Raw genomic sequence first — 24,971 nt, forward strand, 5'->3', positions numbered from 1 at the left:
CAGTGTCAAGGCCTAATACCCTCAACATTGAGATTCTTTGGTCTGTAACTGCTACTTCGTTAAAAAAATACACGTCCCTGATATTTTTTGCAAGTAGGTGTATATAATGTATTTTTTTAACTATATGGCAGAGGTTCCCAAATTTTCACGGTTTACGGCGCCCTTAGTGTTTCAGTAATTTTTTTTGCGTCCCTAGGACAAAAGTTTCGTTTATTAAGTAGTTAGGTCCAAACAACTTAATAAGTAATGTTGAAACTGTGAACTACCTCGGGCTAGTAGTTCGCGCAGTGTCCGTGAGATGTCGAGTACCACTGTTCCCCTCGAAATTTTAAAATATCCCGCGGCGCGCCCGGGCGCCGCGGCGCACAGTTTGGGAACCGCTGCGATATGGGTTCCAAAAATATTTCCGTTTAAGACCACGAAAGTGCTCGGTGATGTTTTGAAATTATATCCTACGCCTTGGTACGAAACTTCCGGTAATCTGAGGCGATCGAAGCACGTGTTTTGCTGCTGCTGCTAGTGAAATAGTGCATGCCAGATTCTGTTTGCATAATATAAGATACAGTCATTGGTGGCTTTCAAATACAACGGAATGAGTCATTCTATGACAGCTGCAAAATCCACGCATTTTGTTTCGAACTGATTTTAGTGTTTCACCGAAGGACCAAGTTTGGGTCTCTCTTATCGTGTATTTGCACGCGCTGTGTAATAAAAACATGTTTTCTGTTCCTTTTATCTGAATTTGTTGACAACTTAATTTTTAAAATTTATTTTCTCTACTTTAAAGATACATCATCTATCGCGATACACGCCGTATAGCTGTGGCTTCATGGTAAGAAATATTGTACTTGATTTGAATAATTTTCTTCCCTTACAGAAAGTCCTTTTTTTTTTTTTAAACATTAATATTTCGAAATTAATTTCCCCTACTCTATGCTTTTAGTATTTACAGCGTTGTATATTCTGCTTTTCAGTTATTTTATTTCTAATGTTTCTCTTTTAATTCTGAGAATAAAATTAGAACACTCGTCGTAAACGTACGTCTTAAATTTTCCTCCTAACAGGAAATTATCATAGTCTACTGCTTTTGGGGAGGGGGGGGGGGAAGTGGGATGTATTTAGAGGTTGTTGAACTCTTCTGAGTAATACCATCAGTTGATGGTTTTAACTTGTGAATTCATATAATTGCACTGTTACAAGTAGTAATTTGTATCTCATGGAAACTTGCATTAAGCTGGCTCATTGGATTTTGGGAAACTGAAAGTGGTTTGTAAAGTTAAAGCCAAGCGTTGGAATACGATGGACTCTCTCTCTTACCAAATTAGAAGGAAATCTAGCAACGAGTGGCCTCATTATTAGCAAACCACCATTTCTCCCATTAGCCCTCAGAATTCATCGTGGATTCATCGTGGGATTGGTCTTAATGAGATTTAACTCCAGGGGCTCACATCTGGCGAATATGGGCTTGGCACCCCCGGGGTCCTGATCTGAATATCATCATTCTTCTTTTTCTTGGTGATTCTCTCTCTCTCTTGGAAATTTTTTTTTGGCTGGTGCAGCATAAGCCTCGGGTTTCTTTGCGCCATATGGCTAATAATAATAATGTCGAAAGTGTGACATAGGGATGCTTGTCCATATTCTGGATTGTTATTTGACAGACTCTAGCGTTTCTTTTACCGTGCTGTTTCCGATCACATGATCGTCGTTGGGTGGATATTATTTGGTTATTGGACCAACTCGATATATCCGAGACACGTCATACGTGAACCCCCCTCCCCCCAACAGGGTCGCAGTTTCTGAGATACTTATTGGTGCGCTTGGCGACGATAGTACACCACATTCAAAATCAGTTAAATATCTCGTCTTGTCCATTTTCGCATGGAATTGCATTTATATTGCGTGGTATATGATGCTATTACTGAAGCAGAGCTCCATTTCATGAAACAGGTGCACCTAACAAAGTGGCCATAAAGTATATAAAGTAAAGCTTACCTATAATTTATTATTAGGTCTTTTACTGAGCGCTTGAGTTAAAACAGTTTCGTAAAAGAGATTCGTAAATTTGTGAGAGGTATGCCACTCTTTATTGGCAATGTTGGCAAAAGGTCGCGAGTTAGGATTGCATTTGAAAGTGTCTGCAATCTGTCCAGACACGATAGAAGGGATGTTGAGAGCTTTGTCAATCAATTCGGCCCTGAGAGAATGTGCAAGGCTCATGGGATAGAATTTTTCTCAACTTGGTCTGTGCTTGTTAACAGGAGAGACTGTTTTTACAGGGATGGGATGCACTTCAATAGAAGGGGTGCAAGAATATTTGCTGATGCTATCAAGGCAGTGATAGGTGGGTCAGAAACCTGCTAGCTTGGATAAAGGGGTTGTAGCTCTCACATTATGATCAAAATGATGTGAGGTTTTTTTTTTTTTTTTTTTTTACTGCTGCATGATGATTAAAGCTTAAATGATTTCCGTGAACACTCTTTAGCCTCCCCTTTCTTTGAAAACCATGGCACCATCCCTGGTTATAGTTTAAAATGTTTAACTACACTTTTTTGTTTAGCGAATTTTGGCTTGCGAATTTAAAACACCTTAAAAGTTGTTTTTCTTCTAAGTGATTTTCCATAATTTAGCTATATTGATTTCGAAAATAGCCTTCATTTTTTTCTCTATCAAGTAAGAAAGATTTACAAAATGGGAAGAAAGAAAACAATAATATAAATGAAATTATTATACACTAAAGGAAACTGAAACTGGAATTCCACAGAAGAGTGATCAGATTTTAACGTTAACACCATCCGATCTTTATATTATCACCAACTTTGGAGATAATGTTAAGAGAGATTGTAGGAATAAATGATTAAATTTTAAAGTGATTATAGTAAGTTTTATTTGATATACCAAATAAAGGTCCGTGTCGACCTTGATTTTCACCGTCGGTGGTTCTGTGAGGTCCTGTCTTATCTGGTCTTCGAAGGAAGTGCGTCTTCCACTTCCCATTGCGATTAACATCGATATCGCTGAACGTCATTCGGCCGTCTCGTTGGCCGACTATCTGTCTTCTCTTGAAGTTCGTGAGTTGGAAATACTGTGAGCGAATTGATAATTTAGTAAACTGATAACAAAAAACGAATTCGTCTTATTCTCAGCATTATTCATCTTTCGAAAAATTTAGTTTTTTGTATAAAAAAACAGTAATTTCAACTCGAGATTTTGTTAAAAACAATGCTATATGTCATTTAATAGTGAATAATATTTGCTGAAAATTTAATTATTTATTCGTTCAATTCTTTTTAACATTATCACCAACTTTGAAACACGGATAACGATTTAGTGGTGTTCCGATTTCCGTTTGTTTAGTGTATTTTAGAAATCCAGCTGGAAGTATTACAAAATGAGCGAATATTTAGGTTGCGAGGTACGTCGCTTAACAGGAAAAAGAAAAAATTCAACTAATTTAAGAAATAACAAGTTAGTTAATATATGTAGCGCATTCTTTTTCATTATTATTTCCTTTATTTTCTGCGCATTCCAACAAACATAATATCCAGTGTTTCATCTATAATGTACAGCAGTGATGCGAAACTTTTTCCTTCGAAGGGCCATTTAAAAAAATTATTCTATATCGGCTGGCCGCAGGATGAGGTTCCTTCATTCTGGATATTTTCTTACATAATGAAAAAGAGAAATTTTATTTGAAACTTCGTTTTCGGAAACTATTTATTTTATTATTTTTGATACTTGCAGCTGCATGTTTTATGAAAATTAGAGGCGTAACTAGGGTTGATGGCAATCAATCACAGCCACGGCAAATAAAAAAATGGCGCACTTTTAAAACTGTTCTTTTGGAAATTTTACATTTATTAACCTTAAAAAGCCGTCCCCCAAATTTGGCACCCAGGGCACGTGCCCTACCCTAGTTACGCCACTAATCAAAATTTATTGAAATATTCTTATAGGCTGAGACGGGCCACAAAAAATGTTTAGGCAGGCAGCATGCAGCCCGCTGGTTGAGCATCACTGATATACACTGGTGTACAAAACTTAAGGACCAACACTGTTTCTAAAGGTTACAACTACAAAATCAAACGAAACAGCCTGTGGCGATCTGCATAACTGTGGCCGTTCAGTAGAAAGCTGATGTACGTGCAAAAATTTGAATCGTGATGAGAGGGCTCACATCTGGTGAGTATGGGCTTTGCACACCCAGGGTCCTGAGCTGGATATCATCATTCTTCTCTTTCTTGATGATTCCTTCTACTTTTGACTCTCTCTCTCTCTCTCTCTCTCTCTCTCTCTCTCTCTCTCTCTCTCTCTCAGGGTAACTCAGGAATTTTTTTGCTGGTGCAGCATAAGCTTCAGGCTTCCTTGCATCATATGGCTAATAATAATAATCATAATCATAAACAGATTAAAGCAGCAGTTCAGCAGTTATGTGCAAATTACGGAATGGTGAGCACGATTGTTACAGACGTTCGATTAGTTTCATACAGTGCTACAGACAACGAAATGGCCAGTAGACAACATCTGGATCACTTTACCCGGGGTCGAATAATTGGGAAGGTCAAAGTGCGAGGAGTGTGGCTGCAGAGTTCGGTATCGCCCATAGCATCGTCTCACGTGCGTGGTCGGCCTTCAGAACGACAGGTACAGCTGTTCGAAGGACCAGTGATGGTCGTTCACAAAAAACAACGCCCAATGATGACCGCTGTATACTCCTACAGGCCAAGAGGGACCGACAACAGACAGCGGGATCCATTGCAAACCAGCTGCACAGGAGCACAGGACTCAGGATACCGCGGTTTACTGTGGCCAGGCGACTCCACGAAGGTGGACTGTTTGCTCCACGACCAGTACGCTCTGTCTCTTTAACCCCGTTTACAGTGGTGCATCGAACACAAGGACTGGACAGCAGCGCAGTGGGGTACTCTTTACTGATGAGAGTAGATTCAGTCTCAGCACCGATTCTGGACGTCAGCTAATCTGGCGAGAGGTTGGCACACGGTATCATCCCGAAAACATCACTGAAAGGGATCGATATGGCGGTCGAGGTGTTCTCGTCTGGGGAGGAGTTATCTTGGATGGACGTACACAACTCCAGGTACTGGAAGGCGGTACTGTAACCGGTGCACGCTACTGTACTGAGGTAATCCTTCCCCGTGTGCGCTGTTCCGAGGTGCCATTGGCCCCGAGTTCGTGTTTATGGATGATAACGCCACATCCCATCGCACTGCAGCTGTTAATATGCTTTTGGAAAGTGAGGATATTGTTCGTATGGATTGGCCTGCCCGTTTTCGTCGATCTAAATTCCATCAAACACATATGGGACGCTCTGGGGGGACGCCTAGTGGCACGTTCACACCCACCAGAAAATGTTCACTAGCTGAAGATGGCGCTGACAGAGGAATGGACGATGTTACCGCAAGAACTTATCAACAACATTGTTCTAATTTTTAAGTATGGACAGGTGGTGCAAAGCTTGCATAGACATTAGGGGTGGCCATATCTCCTACTGAGGATCACCTCTTCCCTTTGTTCCATCTTTGGCAGTGATTCCTCTGTATCATAGCAGCCAGTGCTATGTTGCCATTTGTGAGTAAAGTCCCTCTGTACCGTTTTGTTTCCGTCGTTGTGTCGGTGTTGTTTCCTTCATCATTTCTATACCTCACAAGGTTCCTTTGGTATTCTTTTCCCATATCTAGGCCACTCCTATGAAAAGCTACTGGTGAAAACTTGACTGGTCCTTAAGTTTTGCACACCAGTGTATAATATACGGATAGCCCATGTAATTGAAAAAAAAAAAAAAAAAAAAAAATATATATATATATATATATATATATATATCGGTATATAATAATAATTGCCGAATTTTACCTTACTCAACACCCGATTTTAATAAAATTTGGGATGGCTTGACAAATCTTCCCGAAAGAGCTCAATATAAAATTTCACGAAAATGCGTCTGACGGATTATGATGAAGACAGTAGGCTCTTTACGCGTATATGCTACCGCGCTTAAACATGATGAAATCTCGTACAAAATTTGTGAAAATTCTGTACATGATGGAGAAAACTGGATACCATTTTCAGAATCACTTTGCAAGAATCGCTAAAATATTTAAGACAGATAAGAAAACTATCTGGCCGGTGTAATTATTATTATTTTGCAGTTATTTATTTACAGCTGTAGTAAAAGTTAAACGAACTCTACATTGGCTTCATGCCATTTGGTTATACGATAAGTTTCTATATTAAGAAGGGAGCACTCAGGCTGTAAACGAAGCATATGGTACATCAGAATTTATAACCTACTGAAAGTTTATACCTATATGTACGGAAACAGGATGCGATATTAGAACTTCGATCCATTTAGTACAGAACATTGAAATAAATGAGCTAGTTCAACTTGGAATTTAATGCACTCCTACAATTTTGGAACTGAAAATCCATGTAACTGATTTCGCATTTATTAATATGCGAAATTCATTTTAAAATATGAACTATGAAAGCTTCGTATCTAGGTAAAAGTATGGTCCAGTGGTTAGTGCGCGCAGTTACAAGGAAGGAGTTTGAGACTTCGGACCCTCAACCTCCTTGCCTACTATCACAAAAAAAAAAAAAAAAAAAAATGCACAGCCTGTTTGTGGCTGTGGTGATGGAAATCTGGCTACTGATAATAATTAAATATATAATATTTGTAAAGTTCTATTGCCCAGCCGTCTAGAGAATAAACGGAAATTTATTGTTATTATTTATATACACAATTCATTGGAGCAACACATATATTAGTGAACGAAAGTTAGTATAGTCCAGTTCGTATTTTGTAAACTAGATTGAAGTGAAATTTTTCACACGGATAAAGTGTTGCAAATCATAATGAGAACATTTGCACATCTAATCATGCGAGTATGGCTTTAAATATAGTCACGCACTTCGATTTTGCATGACCATCAAGCACCTTGTGCTAGTAGCGGACACTGGTATTTTCAACGGGCGGTGTGACAATAAAATGAACAAAAATCTATATCGAATTAAATACAAATCAATAATAAACAATAAATGTTAATTAGTAACAACTACGTGTTTACTTTTATTTCTAGTGTACCCGGGGCGAATATTTTCCCAAAACTGTTTCAGAGAAGAAGTAAAGGTTAATATCGAAGTAATTACAAAATGGAATGGAATCGGGTAATAAAATATATTTATAATAATGACTAAAAATGCAATTTGTTAATTTTTTTACATGTATAACTACCGGGCGGTTATAAAATAAGTTTCACTATTCAGGAGACCCCAGTGTCAAAACGGTTATAGATAGCGCTGCGAAAATTGGTGGGTACGTCATTTAGGGTATGGGGAAGCGATTTGTAGAAGAAGAAAAAAAAAAAAAAAAAAGTTCAAATTTCCGCCACCAGGGGAGAAATTTGCACTGTAAACATGAGATGGAATACTTAACTTAGGATTAGATTTTAATATCAGAACTTAGAGAACTCTACAGATATTGTTCTATGTGCTTTCTTTCACTTGAGATGACATTCTGAAAACAGAGGACTGTGTGCGACACAGTTTCGCGTAGCATCTCATTGGGAATGTTGGCTAAATGCTGTTTAATGCTTGCTTTCAAATCTACAAACATACGTATGCCGCCATGGTAAACTGTCTTTCAGGTAACCACATAGCCAGAAATCACAGTGATTGAGATCTGTGATCTGGCTGGCCAGAAATGAGGAAAGTCTATAGAAATGATGCGATCATTTCCGAATGTTGAACGGAGCAGTTCTTTCACTTGTCGACCAACGTGGGGAGGGGCACCATCTTGAACGAACATTACGGCCTCCAAGCATTGCCTTTCTTGCAGAGCGGGAATAATGTGATCTCTTAGAAGAGCGCAGTACCGAACACCTTACGGGGCCATGAGGTGTAGACTCTTCAAAGAAAAATAGTCCTGTTATAAACTCTGCTGGGAATCCACACCACACTGTAGCATATGAACTTTGTAGTGGTCTTTCATGCACAGTAGATGGATGAGAAGTTCCCCATAATCGGTACTTTTGTGCATTTAACAGCCCCATGTACGAGTCAGAAATCGTAGAGCAAAGTCTTTTCGTTGTTCTTGATCACAAGATTTTAGTTCTTGCATTACGTGAATCTTGTACGGGAACCAGCGTACAATAAAATGAACAAAAATCTATATCGATTTAAATACAAATCAATAATAAACAAATGTTAATTAGTAATAACTACATGTGTTTACTTTTATTACTAGTGTACCCGTGGCGAATATTTTCCCAAAACTGTTTCAGAGAAGAAGTAAAGGTTAATATCGAAGTAATTACAAAATGGAACGGAATAGGATAATAAAATATATTTTATTAGAATAAATAAATATAAGTTATATTATTTTTATTTTACAGAAGTTGAAGTCTAATATCAACAAATATCTTTTTTCGTCTTCTCAACCTAATATCTCTCATGTTTTGGGTTTTTATTGAAAAAAAAAATATATATATTATTATTATCATCCATATGGTGCAAGGAAGCCTGAGGCTTATGCTGCACCAGCCAAAAAAAAAAAAAAAATTGAGAGAGAAAAAAGTAGAAGGGAATCACCAAGAAAGAAAAGAATGATGATATCCAGCTCAGGACCCTGGGTATGCCAAGCCCATACTCACTAGATGTGAGCCCCTGGGGTCAAATAGAACAGTTTTACTAAAAGAGCACATTTCTTTTTTGTAAGAGCCATAATGGTTGTTGATGGTGGTGTTGGCCTTTCTGCTTTTATCTAACAGGATGTGATTTGCTTAAGCTGTGTGTCTTGAAGTAAATGACATCTTTTACATGTGCAGCGCCGTTCCCCCTGGCGGCGAAAATTCGAACTAATTTATTTTTCTTTTACAAATCGCTTCCCCATGCCCTAAATGACATACCCACCGATTTTCACATAATTAACTCTAACCGTTTTGACACTAGGGTCTCCCGAATAAGGAAACTTATAACCACCCAGTATGTTTCCCCTGAATGCTGACACAATGGTTTTGATCACTATTCTTCCATAATCCTCAATGATATTTAGATATGGTCTGGCATTCACAGACCTTTAGTGGGATTAGAGGGCCAAGCATGTGCCATTAAAACATGACCCACACTATTACACTTCTTCCAGCAGCCTGTACTGTTGGTACATAACAGAATGATTCCACAAAAAAAAAAAGTTGAATATTTCAATTCCCTATCTCAAAGAAAAAAAAAAAAAACAATTTAGCCATTTCTCTTTTTTTTTAATGAAAATCCCAAACACAAAAGATATTAGAACTTTTAGTGCTTAGTACCATGCATGGGTTGAAGGTTGAGAAGATGAAAGAAGGTACTTGTTGACATTAGACTTGAATTTCTGCAGATTGTAATTTTCAGGAAATAAATGAGGAATAAAAAAAAATTGATTGTATGATTTTAAGTTGGTTAGTAAAAGGATGCTATGTATCATAAATATTATTTATTTTCTTATATCAGTGGCCAGTATTAGTTTTTATATATGCTTGGTGGTGAAACTATAAATATTCAGCTGTTGGGCCTCTTATGGCAGTGTACCTGGCTGTATGGTAATTTCACCACTATGCATGCTGTGTTTATAATATGATTATTTTGTATTTTTCTTATGCTAAAATGGCCAATGTCTAGTGCAGTGATTTTCAACCTTTTTTTGATAACGGCACCCCTAAGTAATTTATTTTATTTTGTGGCACCCCTACTCAATTTTCTGCCTGTTTGATCCGATTCTATCTCTGTATATATCCGTGTATGTGTGTGTGTGTGTGTGTGTGTGTATATGTATATATATATATATATATATATATATATATATATTATTCTTTTGTATTATCATTCTATTGTGGTTTAATTCGTCTTTGTTCATCATTAATGTCATTGTTTTACGCCATGATGGCTAATTAAACATTATCCGTGCCGGTGTTTTTTACCTATAGGTATTATAGTTAATACATTACTGGTCTTTAAGCTAGCCTATTCTCGGTTATCTTAATATCCCGTGGCCTATACATTTAGGATTTTGCAACTTGTTGCGTATTGCCAAAGAAATTGTCATAACAATTATTGATGAAAAACTGTAGCAATAGGCAAATTATCAATACTATTTTATAACTATATAATATTATTTATACATTTTTGTATTACATCACATGGACATCAATCCCCTACTATAATAGAATATTAAAATAGAATATTACTACTATAATAGAATATTAAAAATAAAATACGAATTGAACCATCATAATACAAAAGAATAATTATATATATATATATATATATATATATATATATATATATAATATTAAAAAATATATATGTTATATGATATTTATTACAATAATATAATTATAAAAATTACATTTCATAATACAAATTATATATATACAGTACAGGCATACCTCAGTTAACGTTACCTCTGATAACGAAGCTTCGATATAACGAAGTCGGCAATTTCAAGCCCCATTTAACATAAAAAAAATATTCCAGTTTAATCACCTGAAATCTAAACAAACTGAAGAAATTACGGAAACCTTTGGGGCTTCTCGTGGTTGGTTTGAGAAATTTAAAAAACGGGCCAGGATTCATAGTGTAAAATTAACAGGAGAAGCTGCAAATGAGTTTCCAGGAAAACTAAAGGAAATAATTGAACGTGAAAATTTTCCAAATTTGGTGTTCAATGTTGACGAAAGCAGTTTGTTCTGGAAACGGCTACCAACAAAAAGCTTCATTTTTATTGAAGAAAAATCAGCTGCTGGGTTCAAAGCAGCCAAAGACCGTTTAACGTTACTCTTTGGATCAAATGCCTCTGACGATTATAAATTAAAATTGTTATTAGTTTACCATTCAGAAAATCCGAGGGCGTTAAAAGGTAACATAAAAATGAATTTACCTGTAATATGGAAAGCAAACAGAAAAGCGTGGGTTCCCAAGGAGTTATTTACTGATTGGTTTGTTAACCACTTTTGTCCTGAAGTAAAACGGTATTGTCAAAAAAAAAACAACTTTGAAGAAAGCTCTTTTGTTGTTAGACAATGCTCCGGGACATCCTACTGATCTTAACACGTTGGACACATGCATTCCTGTCAAAGTTGTTTCTTCCAGCAAACACAACTTCCCTGATTCAACCATTGGATCAGGGAGTAATAGCATCATTTAAAGCTTATTATCTGCGTCGAACATTAAGCAGTTTAACTGAACTAGAGGATAAAGAGGAAGTGACAGTTAAAACTTTTTGGAAAAACTACACCATTAAAAACGCAATTGAAAACATTGATAGTTCTTGGAAAGAAGTCACTAAGAAATGCTTAAATGGAGTTTGGCGCAAAATATGGCCAGAAGTTGTACTAGAAGAAGAAAATAACATCCAAGAAATTAGAAATGAAGTTATCCAGATGGCTCAATCAATTGGTTTCGAAAATGTCGATGAAGAGGATGTTAGAAATTTATTGAATGCAGAAGATGATGGTTTTTTCTGTGGAAGATTTAGAAAACCTTGTTAGCAACGAAGACAAAGATAATGAAGACGAAGTTAAAGAAGTTCCTGCCGAAAAAGTGTTAACAACCAAAGATTTAAAAAGGTGCTTAAATGACATTTGAAAACGTTTTAAATTTTTTTAGTGAAAATGATCCTGATTTAGGAAGAAGTGTTATTGTTAAGCGATCAGTGTTAAATGCAATAACATCCGTATAGGCAATTGTTAAATGAAAGAGAAAAAAAGCATAAGCAATCAATTTTAAAATGTGATTTCACTTTGTATGTAAGTTGACTGTTTATTTAATAAAACTTTTCTTTGTTCGAAAAAAAGCTTTTCATTTTCTTTACGTAGGAACGTATCCCTATTCTGGCCATAGTATTTTTACCTCTGAAAACGAAGTTTCGCTTAACGAAGTAATTTCGTGGAACGCATCCTATTCGTTATTCGAGGTATGCCTGTATATAATTTTATTCTTTATATAGAAGTACTAAGTAAACGTCCATTATAGATCACAACAAAATTAAAAAGATACCATACACCTCTTTATAATGAAATAAACATATAAATTAAAAAAATAATAAGTTTAAGTAACTTAAACCCAAATTATATGGTGCCCCTGGAATGTTGTTGTTGTGGCGCCCTAAGGTGCCGTGGCACCCCGGTTGAAAACCACTGGTCTAGTGGTTCCAGGATTTCTGAAAGGTGGGGAGGGTAAAGCAGTTTCTGGTAATCTTTCTGAGAAATCAGGATTTTCTAAAGGGGAGGGCTAATGCAGTATTCTGAAAGCTTTTAATAATCATTTGATGGGTGAGGGCTATAGTCTCTACTGGGACTGCCACTGGCCACTACATTTAAGTTTTTATGAGTATGTAGTTTTGTTTTTTTGAAACTGAATAATTAAATTCATCAAATGATAAGACTTCATAACAGACTTTTTTTGTTTCAGACTTTACATAAAAGCATGGAAAAGTGATATATGATTCTCAAAGATACTGATTTAAACAGAAAATATATGCATCAGCTAAGGTTTAGAAACTGTCATTTTCAACACTTTGAACACAAAGAAGACTGGTTAAGAATAATCTATTCTTTCTCTTTCTAACATTTTAGAGATAGCCATTCTGCAGGAGAATCCATTATTAGTTTTATGCTTTTGAACAAAAGGTAAAAGATGTCTTAGTTCTATGTTTATGTCACTTTAAATATTGCCAATGATTCTAATTTCATTAACAGAAATATTTTTATTTTGGAATGAACATTTTGTAACTATTTTAGGAGTTTCAGAGGCCTGAAACTCCTAAAATAGTTGCTAAATGTATCCTTACATGCATCAACATGTAAGGATACACAAAGGAGAGTAAACTGAAAATGAGGAGTGTATAAATGTAAATTGCACACTGCTATGAGTGTAAAATTTAAAATTGGTCGTAATGTTTTTGCTGAACAATACGGTAATACAGTGGTGGTGGTCCTATACATTTGGGGAATGATATGCAGCAGCAGAAAAAATGTCTTTACAATGATGAGTGCTTTCAAACTACTGCAACATAGTTATTTAATTTTTTATTGTGGAGGGTCTCCGACCAAAAATCACCCAGCATGTGAATATAGTTGTCAGCATGTATAGTTGACAACTATACATCCATTCCACAATTATATAAAGGGGAAAATCACTGTAAAGGAATGAAAACTCTGGGGGGGGGGGATTATCCTCTCCCAGGACAAGCTCACACACTTGTCACAGAAGAAAATGCCCTGGCAGATGTTATAAGTTGATGTGGACAGGAAGCTGGATAACATTCATGGGTCTGCATACATCATTCATGACATTTTGCAGTACAGAAAGGTCTGTACACAGTAGGTTCCCACGTGTCTCAGAGATGAATAGAAATTTTTTGCAATTGGATTGTCTGAGGTGATCTTTTGGATTGAGAGATAGTGCAGGTACTTGAACCACAGAGTATGTAACATGTTGTTGAAATAACTAGGAAAGTTATGCTCCTGTGATTATTTTAATCACAGGGACTTCAGCTGTTTGATTTCATTTGGAGGGGTGAAACAATTCGCCCAAAATTATAAACAAATCCCCGAAGTTGATCTTCAATGCTACAACAAAAACAAGAGACCCAGACGTTTTTTTGTTGACAATGTTATTTGCTACACATGGGTGACCACTTACAGCTCATCAGAGCTATGGTAATCATCCAGACTCTGCACTGGAAAGCGATTGAGTATCCTTTATATGGCCTGGAGATTTTCTTGTTTTTTTTTTTTTTTTTTTTTGAAGACTGAAAAGTGAGCTTGCAAGGGATGTTGTTTCCACACAGACAGTGAAACTTTCTAAAGCACGGAGATTTTCTGAAAAATAAACCACCAGTTATTAGTTAAAAAAAGAAAGAAAAAAGTCGTATTTTTATTTGACTCTCCTTTGTATATAGCAACTGATTTGGGCATGCTTGCTTAATCAACTTGATTCACAGAATTCACCAGTGTAATCAGTTTTGTTAATCATAGTGCAAGTTCTAGAATGTTGCAGTTTGAACAATAAGAGTAAACATTAAGTTTTATGCGCATCTAGGAATGACTTCCTCAAAAATTTAGGAAATTTGATGGCAATTCACCTTTGTTTATTTTTCCAATTTGCAATATCTTGGGCAGTGTAGCTTGAAAACCTTTCTCAAGCAAAGCCTGCATGTTTATCTTTCGTAGAATTCAAAAACTGACTGAGTGGGGAAGGCTCCAACAGTTGAGAATCAGATTGAGGTGAAATATCTGCAATGAGTTGGAAATGGGCAAAAAGTGTGATGGAATTTGTTTTGTAATCAGAGTTATTACAAGCCGAAGCAAAAGTATGGGAAAACTGTAGTCATATTCAGTTTGTGCAACTTTTGTATAAAGTTGTTGGACACTGTCTAATTAAGGTATAATGTATATAATAATGTTTAATTGTTTAAGTTACATATGTCAGTGGTTTTTAAAAGACGAATATACTGTTTTATGTTTGGTACATAGAAAGTTTTTTGCTCCTTGTATTAATTTAAAACTATCCTAAAGTTAGATTAGAAATACAGTGGGCCCTCAATTTAATAGACTAATTGTGGGAAGGGGTGTCTGCTATTGCCAAAAGTCCGCTGAATCCAATGTATTTTAAAAACAGATATTAATAATGAATTTACAATGCACAGGATGCATTATAATGTATAGTATAATTAAATATTATTATAATGTACATTGAGTAATTTATACACGCCATTAAAAGATGTTAAAAATAAATTTATGACAGGAACCACTTTATTTTAAACAAACACGTCAAAACTTAGCATTAGCATTAGTAGAGGCATTTGATGCAAGAAAGCAAGCTTATGCAGCATCAGCCAAAAAAAAAAAAAAAAAACCACTTCCACTTCACCCCTCTGTTCGTTCAAAATACCTGTCCAGCTGAGCCTTAAACTTATTTAGGCTATCAACCTCCACCACAAGGGATGGAAGTCTGTTCCACCAACCAACCACTCGCTGGCTAAAGGCAAATTTCCGCACGTCTATCCTACATCTGTCTTTCCTCAATTTGAATTTATGCCCTCTCAGGTGATTATTCTGAGCTAGAGGAAGAATCCCATCAGCATTGAGCATGCTTAAACCATTCAAGGCTTTATACACCTCTATCAGATCACCTCGCTGGTGCCTAGTCTCCAGACACTGTAATTTGCAAAACTTAAGCCTTTCTTCGTAAGAGCACCCCTTTGTTCCATTCACTAATCTTGTTGCCCTTCTCTGTACTCGTTCCAGCAGCTCTACATCCTTCTTGAAATGAGGCCTCCAGACCTGTATACAGTACTCTAGGTGTGGCCTGACCATCGCCTTATACAATGGAATAATCACCTCCTTATCCCTGCTGGAAAAATTCCTGTATATCATTGACAATACTCCATGAGCTACTCTTGCAGCCCGTCTGCACTGCTCAGGGAACTTCATATCTGCCTGCACAACCACCCCCAAGTCCCTTTCATTCTCTACCACTGTCAGTGTTGTACCATAGAGTTGATACGTTGCTCTGGGGTTGCTGTTTCCCATGTGTAGTACTTTACATTTGTCAATGTTAAACTTCATTTGCCACCTCTCAGCCCATCTGCTCAACCTTTCCAGATCCTGTTGCAGAAGCATAGTGTCAACTTATACAATATAACTAATGGAGTGTTTCCACCACCTCTAACAATACCATTTGAGCACTGCTGAATGAACTACTTGTACACTGTTTCCTCTAGGTTTTTATCTTTGGCCACTTTCATATGATTTCTACTACCAACTGTAGAAGTAGTCTTGGAACAACCATTTACACTGTATTTTAATGCAAACTCCCTTAAGTTTTTTATTTTATTTTTGCAAATGTCTGAAACTGTTTGCTTTTTGACTCTAAATCTCACACACACATGCAACGGTTACACCACCTTCAAGCTTCTCGATCAGTTCTAATTTTTGTGCAACGCTCAAGTTAACACATTTACTTCTTTATCCCAAGAGGCCCTAATGATAGCCAAATATTATGTATTTATTATAAAATATGTAAAAATCACAAAAACAACCAAAATGTAAACAATAGAATAGTACAAACTGCACTGGAAGACTGACAGTGTTTATGCACATTGCTAATCATCCCCCTCTATTAACCCCATCCCTCACCTAGATGATGTAATACCCCAAGCCCAACATCAGATGCATGATAAGATAATGCCGACTCATTGACTCAACCTGTTAGTGTGCTCTATTCATGAATTAAAAAAAGTTTTAAATATTTCCTTTAGGACAAAATTTTTTTGTCTGTTAAATCGAGGGCCTACTGTATGTCGATAAATATTAATTTATTCAATTGGTTTATTCCACGAGGTAGTAGTGTATGGAAATAAGATGTTCAAAATAGATTGGTACTGTACCACAACAAGGACAAACTGAGAATGTTGCTTTCTCACATTCACATATCCTGAAACGTTTTTGAAAGAGATTTCCAACACATTGTGAAATTGATAGTCTCTGCTGAGGGCAAATAACCAGAAGCCTGTCATGCACATTAAAGCATTAGATAGTATTTGGGAGAACTTAACTGAGTTGTGAATATGAGCATGAGCATGCATTTGCATACTGTTGTGCAACTTCTCTCCATTGTATTTCAGAAGACATTCTGTAAATAACTTGTAATGACAAAAGAAATACGTGCTGCATGGTTAGCAATATTGTGTACTGTTTTTGGGTGGTATAATTTTATCTGTTTTTCCTATGCTATTAGTGGGTTTTGCACTTTGTGATTATGTCCAAGGTATAAACAGAAATAAATAAAATGAAATGGCATAACTTTAAAGAGAATACAATTAAATGGGTAGGTAAGCAGATCGAAATGCATATACAAATATCAGAAAAGAATGAATCAAATAAACTTGGAATAGAATTTGAGTAATATAGAAAAACTTATCCAGAAAATTAGTATCTTGAGTGTATTAAGAGTACAGCATTTACTCACAGCAATTGAAATTCTATTAGCCACTAAACATTTAGGCCATGGTAGTCATCAGTTTAGTATTTTAACAAAATTTGAATTAAAATGCTATACAAGATGAATAAAAGTGAATAAAACTTGAGCAAAGGTGAATAAAATACAACAGTAAAGAACATGACAGCAGTTGAAAGAAGTAAATGCTAATCAACCAAGTATAATGTAACCAATATTGTGATTATATTTTCAAAAGTAAACGTATTAAAGTGAAAACTAAGATGCAGCTTTTGTATGATAGCATATTTTGTAGATTTAAAGTGAATTTCAATACATAATTACAACAAAGTAATTTATTTTTTGATGGCTAATTTTTTTATTTATTTATTTTTAGTTACAATGCTTCGACATAGAGAAGCGAGCACTAGGACTTCAACTCTCGTGTCAGATACTACACCACAAAATGAAAATGAAATTAAAACACATGACCAAGTTGAAGAAGGGAGCAAGAAGTCTGTGATTGTATTGTCTTTATTTCGTCACCTGGCTAGAATATTAACAGGCATATTAATAGTCACTTACGTAATTATTCCAGTATGGTTTTATCTTTGTCCTTGCTTAAGACGACACATGATCTACATGAATTACATTAACCTTAGTCCTCCTCGGAACCTTTCTGCACCTCATGAGGCAGGCTTCACCTGTGCACGAAACTTTTACATTGATTCGGAACCAAATGTTACACTGGGCGTATGGCATATTCTGCCAAGCGGTCTTGAAAGTCACTGTAATGATTCAGTATTCTTATCTGAAACAGAATTTAGCACAAACAGGACAGTAATAATTTATCTGCATGGCAGTGGAGGATCAAGAGCCTCCCGGCATCGTGTTGCTATGTATAAAGTATTAACTGGCCCTAAACTGGATGCTCATGTTGTAACCTTTGATTACAGAGGCTGGGGTGACTCAACCCTTCTTCCTGTTTCTGCCGAGAGTCTACACAGTGATGCTAATGCCATATATAAGTGGGTAACAGAACAAGTTGATCATTCACGAGTGTTTATATGGGGTCACTCCATGGGAAGTGGTGTTGCTGTGCGTGTTGCTGCTGGGTTATCATCAAATCTTAGCCCTGCAGGTGTTATTCTAGAGGCTCCATTTACTAGTATTGCTGATGCTTCTGCTTTTCATCCTTTAACAAGGATTTACCGTTATATGCCATTTTTTCGCAGTTTTTTTGTAGAGCCTACAAGACATCCAGATACCAATCTGGACAGTGAGCAAAGAATAGCCAACGTGAGCTCCCCTTTGTTAATACTGCATGCTCGAGATGATGAACTTGTCTCTTTCCACCTTGGACAGCAACTATATCAGAGAGCATTAAATATTGAGGTGAATGGTAAAACAAATGCAGAGTTCATTGAATATGATGCTGAATTAGGATATGGGCATAAGTATCTTTATCGGGCCCCTGATTTACCAGAAAAAATAATGGCTTTCATTGAAAGGTCAAGAAGCTAAATAATGAAAGAACAATCTATTAATTGTGCTAACATCCAATATGTTCTTTGAATTGTACATATATAAACTATTTCATTAAAGTTGAGAGAAATAAGCACTTCTTCCAGTGTCAGGATAAATTTGTATTTATTTCCTAAGATATGTGCAGTATATAAATTCGGAGCATACAGTTTATGGTACAGTCCTCTATCACAAAACTCAATGTAACTAAAAAAAAAAAAAAACTGTATGTGTTTTAAATTTGTATGCCTTTTGTAAGAAATATATTTATCTTAAAGCAGGAAGAAGTGCTTATTTCTCTTAAAGATTGTGCAAACATCACTTTAATGAAAACATCCATAAGATATTAATTTCTTGCATGTTTAAAAATTTTATAGCAGTTTAAAAACTAAACATTGCCATTTCTTAATTTCTTATGTTGTATATAATGTATATCACGTAATGAAGATGATTTAGAATTTAAAACAAAAGTTGTTTTGTAATCATTTCTCTCAGTATTGCACACTTTTTTGCAAATACTTTGGACATATAGTGAAGTGCTGTTCCTGCTAAAATGTAAATATTTAAAATGAGAATTGAGCGAGGATAAGGCTGGTGTTTACTTCAACCAATAATACACCTCTTTACATAGGTGGCAATAAAGATTTTTATTTTTAATGAATTTTGAGATATCACATTATTGAAATAGTCTGGCATATCTCATCTAATGGGAATCTTTACTGCCTGCCACATATGCAGACCAAGTGAAGTACCTTACTGCAGTCTACACCTGCTATTAAAATATGCCCAACAACTTTTAAAGAAATTATTAATTTAAGTTACTGATAATCAATAACTGGAGTGAAACCATTTCAATATGGGAAGCTATCTGACATCTTCTTAACATAGTAATATTACTATACATTAAATACTGTTTCTGATATTGGGAACAATATTTCATCAGAGTCTTAAGTTTATACAATTTTTTGTATGAGGACATGTTCACATTGTCAGATAAATTTTATACTGGGTGTTATGAATGTGAATATACAAGGTGAGCCAAAAAGCCAGGCTATTTAGCATTAGTAGAGGCATATGATGCAAGAAAGCAAGCTTATGCAGCATCAGCCAAAAAAACAACAATGGACCCAACACTGAACCCTGAGGGACTCCACTAATAACATTAGTCCACGATGAGCAGTGTCCATTAATTACCACTCTGTCTTCTGCCACTCAACCATCCCTTTATCTATAGCAGCAATTTGCCTCCAATGCCACACTGCTCCAATTTGTGCAGCAGTCTTCCATGTGCAACAGTATCAAAAGCCTTTCTAAGATCCAAATTTATAATATAAAAGTTATTCCCTGCATCCAGTTCTTTTGTGACTACATCATAGTATCCAATCAAATTGGTCAGGCAAGACCTTCCCTTAACAAAACCATGCTGTGTCTGAGCTATAACTGAATTCTTGTCAAGATGATCCTGCAGTGCTTCTTTAACCAGTGCATCCATTAATTTTCCTGGAACAGAAGTTAAACTCACAGGTCTATAATTACTTGTATCAACCTTTGATCCTCCTTTGTGAATTGGGGTTACATTTGCACATCTTCAATCTGTGGGTACCTCCCCAGAGTCCAAGGAAGCTCTCATAATTACGGCTCTCGGATTGCTTACTTCCTCTGCTGCCTCCTTTAATATAACTGGATAGATCCCATCCACCCCGGGTGCCTTTCTTGTATTTATCTTCAACAATTTCTCCTCCACATTACTCTCAATTATTACAAGATCATCTAGCAGCGTTTACTTCATCTATGGCATTCTCCTTCCTGAATAACTCCTCATGTGTGAATGTAGATGCAAAATATTAATTTAGTTTGTTAGCTACCTGAGCAGGATCATGAACAGTTGAACCATCGATATCAAGTGGACCAATCTGATTCATCCACTTCCTTCTAGAGTTTACATAAGTAAAGAACTCCTTGCTGTTTTTCTTTGCATCCCTTGCCAAACATTTCTCGTAATCTGCCTTCGCCTGCCTAACCTCTTTTGTAACTTGGTTACAGATCAACTTGTATCTATCACAGGCTTCTGTGTCACGTGTTAATTTATATGTATCCCATGCATTTTTCTTCTCTGCCATATGTCTCATTAGTTCATCTGACATCCATTTAGGCCGAACCTTGAACAATATTTCTTAATTGGTATGTAAAGCCTAGTAGCTTCCAAGATAAGTTCTTTGAATGCTTCCCATTTTGAGTTTGCTGTTGGTAACATCATCAGTTGGTCCCACTGTATAGAATTTAATTACTGTCTCAGACCATCGTAGTTGCCTTTACGAAAGCAATAACCCTTCCCTTTACCCCTGATGGTAGTTACCTCCTTGAGTAAATCCCACTTCAGCACACTGTGATCACTGCCACCTAGTGGTTCCTGTATCTGAAGATTTTTAATGCATGAAGAATCACTACTGATAATCAAATCAAGAGTATTTCTCCCTCTAGTTGCCTCCCGAACATGCTGATTTAGAAAACAATCATCCAATAAATCCACAAAAGCCTTGCTAGTGTGTGAGTGACCAACCCACAAATTCCAATCAATATCTCTGAAATTAAAATCCCCCATTATAAGACTCTCTGATTTACTGGCCCACTCTATTTCCCTGTACAGTTTCTTATTATAATCATCAGAGTCATTAGGCCTATAGCACACTCCTACTCTCAATTTTGATCTCCCAATGCTTGTGTCACACCAAACTGACTCGACACTGCACTGTCCAGCGATGTCGACTGGCTTTACTTCCTTGGATTTTATGTGTTTCTTAACTAATAGCATAACCCCTCCTCCCTTCCTATCCTGTCTATCCTTTCTGTAGACATTGTACTCCCCAAATTCCATTTCTGCATTCCTTATATGTGTGTGACACCACGTCTCTGAAATTCCAACAATATCTGCCTTTGATGTTTTAAGCAATACCTCAAATTCATCAAATTTATTTACCAAACTCCTAGCATTGGTGTACATGCAAGTACACATGCACCTGTTCTTTTTCTTAGCTACCCTAACACAACCCATGTGTTTACTTGTATCCCAATGACTCCCAGCAGTCTCTGAAATATCCTGCATCTTATTTTCCAAGCTCCTGTTCATTCCAATAGAAGCAGTGCAAGAATCACTTTCACCTCTGCCAGTGGCTACTGTTAATCTATTAGTCCTTGTATCCCCCCAATCTAGCAGTTTTCCGACCCACCTAACACTGCCTCGATAGCATCAGCAAACATTCTTGCACCCTTTCTATTTAAGTGTATCCCATCCCTGTAGAAGCAGTCTCTCCTGTTAACAAGTACAGACCAGGCTGAAAAAAAATTCTACCCCTTGAGCCTTGCACGATCTTTCCAGGGCCGAATTGATCGACAGGGCTCTCATCATATACTCCCTCCTATCGTGTCTGGGCAGAATTGCAGACACTGCAATTCTGCCCAGACACGATAGGGCAGAATTGCAGACACTTTCAAATTCAACCCTAATTCACGGCTTTTTTTCAACAGTGACTTGTTGAAATAGTATTTTAAATAGGGCCCCCCCACAGACAGAGAGAGAGAACAGGGATTAAATCTCGTGACCTTGGCAACCACTTGGATAGGGTAATGAAATTCTTGTTTGATAACTTTGCATTTAGGAATTTCCTAAATTTGAAGAAATAATGCACAGGAGCACCATTCTGTATGAAGAGGTCTTTTCTTTCAATTTCAGGATAAGTGAGATTTTATAAAATTGATAAATAGATGGCTGTAGTAATATTTTACATTATATAAAAAAAATGATTTATCTCATAGTCAATCCTGGCCTAAACAGTGAATGGCTCGAAAGTAATTCCTTTTCAGTTTGAATATCAGGATCGTCAATGGTCCAATAACCATAATTGTCAGTTAACATTGTTGATCTTGAAAATTTTTTTCCATCACACTACAAGATTTTACTGGGAAAAATATCATATCATGCCATCTAGATTTTTTTTTTTTGCCAATTCAATTTTTCTGTCTGAATTATATTTAAGTGTGTGATGCAATTTTGGAATATAAACCATGTATCCCAAGTCTTAAAATTCTTTGTACTGAAGTTTGGGGTATTTGCAGTGGTGAAATTACTTTCTGGCGAGATCTGCTACAGAATGTGGGTGGAAGGGAAGTTACAAATTTTGCAGGGTGCTCCCAGAATTTGTACTTAAGTTGCTAGGTATTTTCAGCTCACTTGAAACCCTCTTGTGGATTTTTTGATGATTCAATCTAGAAGTTTAGCATTATAATAAATTTGAACTGAACATGATTCTAGCGAAGACCTTCTCAAAATGCTTAATTATTTGACAGACAGTATGTTTTGAGCGTGATAGTCAGAATGCTTAGGCCATTTCCTTTGGATATCAGTCACACGTGAATGTTTGTAATAAATTTACTTTTTTTGGCAAAAAAAAAAATATATATATATTAATAGATAGTTCTCTCTAAATGTAATATTTCAAGCTGTGTTTTGTAATATATTTACCACAATTTTGGCTCATCTTGTGTATAGATATTTTCTTTCAAGAGGATTATCCCCTTTCCTTCCTTTTCTCAATTATAAATACAAATCCAGCAAAAATTAAAACAAAAAACATTGGTGTGGATAGGTAATGAAATTGACCATCTGCATATGTGAATTTCTCATAATTTTTTTGTAGTGTGTTGATGACTTAGAGTTAATTCTCTTCAAACACGGAACACTTCCTTTATATTCCTAATGAAGTAAACAACAACCCCATTAAAATACATGAATGCAGGTGTGTGATTTTCAAGACTGAGTTTGTGCACCACTAAAAATGAATTACTCGCTATTAACTGCTGCAATGTTTCTTATAACAAATACATCTGCAGGGATTTAAATCTTAAACCTTTTTTCAGATACGGACTGCCAAATATTAAACTATACATTAAATACATGTTTAATATGTTTTTTAAATACAGGCAACTCTCAGTTTACGAATGTTTGATTGACGAATATTTGCTATAACGAACGTCACAATTCTTTCAAAATTTCTTAGTTGCCAATAGATAGAGTTCCTTATAAACGTATAGTGAACATAATTGTAAGATTTAAATAAACTTTAAAAAATGTATTTATTACAGAAAATTATATGATAATTATACTGAACCGTTCTTGGTTAATAAAACCAATCTAGCCAGTAAAAAAATGTTGGTTTACATGCCATGCAGTGTAGAATGTTTTCTCTTGGAAAGAAATTGGTGATTCCCCCTATTATAATATAATAGGACCATCACTTTCTTTGCCTAGGTTATCTTAGACGGTCATCCGTTAGTTCATTTAGGGTCTGAGAAAGGGAAGCTTCCCCATCCCTTTCTTTTCCAGTCGCAAAGATACCTGAAATGGATGATAGCAGCACTGTGAACACACAGTGCTGCTATCATCCACCCGACCGATCGATGTGCCCGACCAATCTTTTGCGATGCACAACAATAAACGTGGTCAGTTGTTTTATAGACACCGTTAAGTGTAGTTCTGCATTTGGTGATTTAAAATATATTTTTAAAAATTTAAGCGATCATGGGTCCAAAGTGAAATAATAGTGCTGGTGTTGATAGTGGTAGTAATAAAAGACGCAGTATCAATTTAGAAATTTTAGAAACTAAGCTAGACATCATAAAAAGGACAGAAAGAGGTCAGAAGCAGCCGAACATAGCTCGTCATTATGGTAACCTATCAAGTATCACAACAATTATTAAAGATAAAGAATTGTGTAGACGGTTAAGCAAACAACTCCTGTCTTAATGAGTAGAATAATAAAAAATAGAAGTTTTTTGTTGCACACCTTTATCATACTTGTTAAAATCAACAAGTACGATATCTTGTTTTTTTATTCTTTTCTTATTTTATGTTATGTATTGTATACGATAAACCATAACACACATACATTATAATAAAATGTATTGTATAGATCAATCTATGTTTAGTACAGGGTTTTAATGCTTAAAATGGCTGCTAACATATACGATATGTATCGTAAAACTCAGGAATGCAAGATACAAATAATGAACAAAATATATAACGAACATCTTGGAACAGAACTCGTTCGTAAACTAAGAGTTGCCTGTATACTGATATGTACTCATACTTAAATTATACAGTAAACCCCTGCTATTCACGGTCGCTGATTTAATATAAAATGAAATCTGAAAAAATACGAATTTTAAAGTGCCATGAACATTTTCCGCCATAAAAAAACATGGGCGTGGCTAAAATTATCTTTCCTGGTCAAAACAGCGCTCAGTGGGTGGGGGGAGAGGGGTGACAAAATCGTGAGAGTGGATGTTTCTCACTAATCCTTGTTCAGTATGTGTTATGCGCTTGTCGTGGAAGGTTTTGTAGTTTGTTTTTAATTTATATGCTTATAAATTGATATGCTTACAAAAGTGATAAATCTACA

At 36.0% G+C, this 24,971-nt stretch overlaps 1 pseudogene across 2 annotated transcripts in view; it reads left to right on the forward strand.

Annotated features, from left to right (window-relative positions):
- The window catches only part of LOC150084060 (lysophosphatidylserine lipase ABHD12 pseudogene), a 35,434-nt pseudogene extending 16,887 nt beyond the window's left edge, over positions 1-18,547 (forward strand). Inside the window, exons 2-3 of one of the 2 annotated variants that reach the window (XR_016547045.1) lie at positions 12,463-12,680; positions 17,390-18,547. The product of XR_016547045.1 is annotated as a lysophosphatidylserine lipase ABHD12 pseudogene, transcript variant X1 (transcript). The remainder of the gene's footprint in view (positions 1-12,462; positions 12,681-17,389) is intronic. The other variant, XR_016547046.1, reaches the window with a different exon arrangement.
- The last annotated feature ends 6,424 nt before the right edge of the window (positions 18,548-24,971 follow it).

Source organism: Mastigoproctus giganteus, chromosome 6 (assembly GCF_048544385.1).
Source record: "Mastigoproctus giganteus isolate SK-2022 chromosome 6, ASM4854438v1, whole genome shotgun sequence".
Lineage (NCBI taxonomy): Eukaryota > Metazoa > Arthropoda > Arachnida > Uropygi > Thelyphonidae > Mastigoproctus > Mastigoproctus giganteus.